The following is a 5,376-nucleotide window of genomic DNA, read 5'->3' as shown; positions in this document are numbered from 1 at the left end:
AGTCGGACCGCAATTTAGGATCATGCAAATATTAGTTGCTAAATACTACAGCAGTAAGAGACAATTCATAGTACCAATTTTTTTACAAACCTCTTCCCACCGGTCTCCAACTAGAAAATGCCACCTAACTAGAATATGTAGGATTTGTCCGTAATTCTAGCATTACTCTTCAATTGTACACCTTTTTTACTTCTCTAGAGATGTGGAATACACAATAGAATAGTGCATTATCAACCATTGTACGCAATGTAAACTTGCAATTATTGTTTTTATCATATATAAAACCTAACCTTTCTTATGTACCAGATAATTGTATTACTTTTTTTGGCTTACTTAGCAAATGGCTATTCAAGTTACAAAATAAGTAAGATGTTTGGCAAGAGATCCTCCATAATAAATACTTATATTCTAAGACCTTGCCTCAAGTGGAAGTCAAACCAACTGATTCTCCGTTTTAGAAGTGCTCGATGAAGGTGAAGTCTTCTTTCTTTATGAGAAGTTTGTTTGAAGTTGGTGACGACCAATCCATGAGTTTCTGGGAAAATAACTAATTAGAGGACAATCCACTTGCGGTTCACTACCCATCACTTTATAATATAGCGTGCAAGAAAGATGGTACTGTTCAACTGGTCCTTGGTTCGGCACCTCTGAATATCCAATTCAGGAGGGCCTTGATTGGCAATAAATGGATGGTGTGATACCATTTAGTTTGTAGGTTGATGCTGGTCAACTTATCTCATGTGGCTGATAATTTGAGATGGAGACTGACTACAAATGGGATGTTTACTATCAAGTCTATGTATGCAAATCTTATCAATATGGGGTCTGTGTTCTATAGAAAGCATATTTGAAAAACCATAGTAAGTTAAAAGATAAAAAATATGTGGCTTGTTCAGAGGGTGGTGATCCTCAGCAAAGATAATTTGGCTAAACAAAACTGAAATGGATGTAAGTTTTGTTTTTGTGATCAGATAAAATAATTCAACATCTTTTTATTTCCTGCCCTTTCATGACTTCGATTTAGTTCATCTTGAATATAATATGTCACCCCAACAAATATCCTAAATATGTTTGGAAACTAGTTGATTGGTATCAACAAAAAAGCTTAAGGGTCATATCTGTAGCAGTTTGGAAAAGCAATCTCTCGTGACCGCGTCGCCCCCGTGGGCGACCGGCCGTGCCCCGGTCCCTCTTCCCCCAGCTCCCCCTCACCCCTCCCTCCCCGCCGGGGCCTGGCCCGGGCGACGCTGGCGGCGGCGCTCCCCCCAGCCTTTTCCCTCTTGGGTGCTCTCCGGTGCAACTATGGGGGGTGTTCATCGGCGGCGGCGGTCCGGCGTGGCGGCGGGGCTTCTTGGCATGACACGGGAGATCAGCTGGACGGTGGCACCGCCGTTGGGGGCGGGGTGGTGTGGCGGCACGGCTTGCCGGCGCCCGCTCGGCCCAGATCTGGGCCCTTTGGGCCCCATCTGGGTCTAGGCGGGCCGACGACGAGGCGGGTCTACGGCGCGACTTCCGGGAGGCGGGGGAGTGCGGTGGGCGGTGGGGTGCTGGCGGTGCTGCTGCCGCCCTGCTACAGCGTGGTCGGCGGGGCTTAGCAGGGCCGATTCGGGCCTGGGCGGGCCAGGGGTGGCCTGGTATGCCCTGCTGCCGCGTCCGGACAGCGACCGCGACGGTGCCAGAGGCACGGGCCTCCCGCACGACGGCGGTGGAGGTGGTTCCCTCCCGTGCAGTTACGGTACTACTGCTCCCGTCGCCTGGCCCTTTTCTCCTAGTCCTCTTGGCCTCGTGGTGGTGATCTCAGTGAGCAGACATGGGTGGCGTCGCGATCGCGATGGTGCATGTTGATGGGTGGCGAGTTGGCTAGTTGGCTCCGGTCCGATTTGGCGGTGTGGTATGGAGTATGGGAGAAATCATTGGCGGGTCTTCTAGCTCCGATGTGGCGACGCCTGAGGGTGCCGCTAGTCCTTCCTGAAGGGTGTCGGTGGTATCCATCCCCTATGCCCTCCGTGTGTGGGGGGAAACCCTAGGACTCGTCCGGGCAGCAGCGTCCTCGACGTTGCATTCCTTCTTGGAGGTGCTGCTTGGTACGTGGCAGATCGGAGCCTTATATCGTGGTGGGTCGATTCCGGAGGACGCTGCGATGGTGGGCCATCCTCACTTTGTCGAGTTGCCATTGTTGGCATTTATTTCCTCTTCCTTTTTCCTTTGCGCTTGTTGTGCTGCTCACCTCAGCATTGTCTATGTAATCGATATTATTTACTTTGAAATATAAAGCGGAGAAACCCTTTTTCAACATATCTATAGCAGTTTGTTCCCGGATTTACTCTTTTGCACACGCGCGTTGCAATGCGCGAACGAACAGCGCCAGTTTTCCTTCCCATTTCGTTTTACTAAGCGGCATGGTCATCATTAGCATTTAGCAGACCCATCATGTGACAAGCGTGAGGAGGCATGCAAGGAAGGGTAGCAGTCCCAAGCAAGCATCTGGACCCACCATCTTCTCTCCTCCGGTGAATTCACTCATGGATGCAAGCACACGGGCCCACCACCTCCTCTAATCTCTCGGCCCCTCTGAATTCTTTTTTGTTTTTTGAAATTCGGCCCCCCTGAATTCAACGGGGTAGGGGGTAATCTCTCTCTAAAAAGAAAACCCATTAAACGTAAAACAAAAAAGAAACCCCAAACGTTAAAAAAAAGGAAACTCCATTACTTAATCAGGGAAAGGCAGCTTGTCGGAAACCGAGCGCTCCGACCCTCGCGCGCGCATTAGTCACGCCCGTTTATTCCCTACTTTAGACAATTTGAAATTGTCGGAATGATGGTGTTTTAATAGGTCTCACTCTATTAATTTTTTGCAGGTTATCTTTAGGGCCACTGCATCGATTCGTATATGGTCATCACTTGAGCATGGAGATGCTGGGGAGCTCATGACCTTTAAGTTCAACCGTCTGGAGATGGTTGCCCAGGCGCTATTCAACCAGTTTGGCTAACATGTCACTAATAAATTATGTGTTTAACTCATGTAACATTGTACCAACTGGTTGTGTGTGTGTGTGTTTTTTTTTTGTATTTTGTCGTGTTAGTTGATATTGTGTACTTATCGAACCTCTTCATTTTCATTAAATAAAGATGGTTGTGTGTATTATGATGATGCAGAGACTAGAATCTCCTCCTTTTGAAAAAGAATTGTATTACAATTATGAAATAAGAAATTGCCTCACCCGCAAAAAAGGAAATAAGAAATTGCCTAAAGAATAATTTTCGAATTTTCAAAGCAATCGGCTTCGCATGCGTGACACAAAAACTGCATCCACCCGAGGATCAACGTTGTTACTATGCTTCTCAAATCCTTTTTTGTTTTCCAAATTCGATAACGAAGGCTGGAGAATCTTGGTGTGCCCCCACTTGAACTGACTCTTGGCGCCAACAAGAGTCCCCTTTTGGTGGAGTGTACTCCAGTCCATGATCTGAGGTTGGATATATATGCTGATGGGTTGATGCCAACTGCTGGGGATGGAATTCAAGTAGTAGGGCTCTCGGGAGTGATCTAGTGATAACCAGCTAAAGTTTTTTTTTTCTTAACACAGTGCAAATGCAGATGCTTATAAACATGCATACAGTCAATCCTATGAACACACACACACATATCCTACTCTTATGAGCATCTTCGAGACACTAAGCCGACACAACAATAATGCTAAACATACAAAGAGTTACACGCAATTACACGCTGATTAGGGTTTTTTTTTCATCTACTAACCAATCACAAACTTGCCCCCCTGATTTTCAGGGGAGGGTGGGCCTCCTCCCCACCTATTGACCAATCAAATTAACCCTCTTTGTAAAAGCTTGTAACTCGTTTGTACGTGTAGCATTATTCGCCGACACAATATCTTGAGATTGACGAAGTCGTCACACACGTGTTTGTAGTCGACAAAAACGTCTTCTCCCACTAAACACACATCGCCGGAATGACTAAAATAAATCCAGAAAAATACGACCACATGTACTTAAGCATTCACTATGGGTTATTATTATCGTAGTTACATACTTCCTCAGTTCTAAAAGAAATGATTTTTTGTCCTAAGTTAAACTTGTTAAAGTTTGACCAACTTTTTTAGAAAAAATGTGTTAAGATCTAAAATACCAAAGACACATAGACAAAATTATATTTTACAAAGAATATCATGAGCCTAATTTGGTTCTTCAGATGTTCATATATTTTTCTGTAGACTTGATGAAACTTAAATAAATTTAACTTAGGACAAACCTATAATCTCAATTATTTTGAAATGGAGGGCGCTCAGCATGATACGATATGCTTTGCTTACTTCAAAGTTTTTGCAGGAGAGAAAAAAATAGACAATTCGATGTTGGAGACGCATCAAAAAACCCGTGGGACTCTCAATCCAGTACAATGCCAAACAAGAAGCTTTATAGCATGTACAATGGTTAATAAGACAGTCTTATTTTAAGTCCGCCACGTAATTAAGAGAAGACAATAAAAAATGCTTCCTCTATCTCATAATATAAAGTGTCAAAAATGCTCTTATATTGCGGGGCGGAGGGAGTAATTTAGAATTGGTTGTTCCCTAGTCTAAACTTTAATAACTAGATATCCCTAAATATGTGGTGCTATTTTAGAAGTGCCACATGGGATAAATGTTGAGATGAAGCAGAGAGAAACCATAAGAAAAAAACTTGTATAGTGATATTATTCATCACCCAGGGTGCAGAATAAGTTATTCTTTACCCGAGGTAATCTTACGACCATTTCATAATTAAATTACGTTCGGAATTCAAATAGTTACATTCTTATTAATTCACCACGTAAAATTTGGCATAAAAGAATAAAAATATAGGTCATAAGACAAAAAAATTGGCAGTTTATGTGTATTTTACACTATATTTTTACGTTTGTAATTTTACATAACATAAAATATTTTTTACGACGATTATATTTTTTTACGGTCTCTTTTTATGTCGAAAATAAGACAAAACTTACAAAACATAAAATTACAGTGTATTAATGGTAAAATAGAGGGAGATGAAGAATAACTATTCCTCATCCAGGGTGTATAGTTTTTTAGGCAGAAATAGATAAATCTAGTTAACAAAATAAAACTAAGAGATAACCCAGTGTACAAGTAGTTTTATTGTCATATCTAAATTATGTGGCATGATTAAGATAAGTTTCTTATTAACCACTGTACATGTCTTTAGAAATCTCCCGAATTGGCTGGATTTCTCTATGCTTTGCTTTGGTGCTTTGGCATTACAATACACGTCCAGGAAATACAATGCAAAGGAAAAAAAATAAACAAGTGCGACTTTCACACGTATTTTCAACATAAACATCATGTGCCTGCCTAGCCC

This window comes from Triticum aestivum, chromosome 6A (genome assembly GCF_018294505.1).
Source record: "Triticum aestivum cultivar Chinese Spring chromosome 6A, IWGSC CS RefSeq v2.1, whole genome shotgun sequence".
Classification (NCBI taxonomy): Eukaryota; Viridiplantae; Streptophyta; class Magnoliopsida; order Poales; family Poaceae; genus Triticum; species Triticum aestivum.
This window is presented reverse-complemented; position numbering follows the sequence as displayed.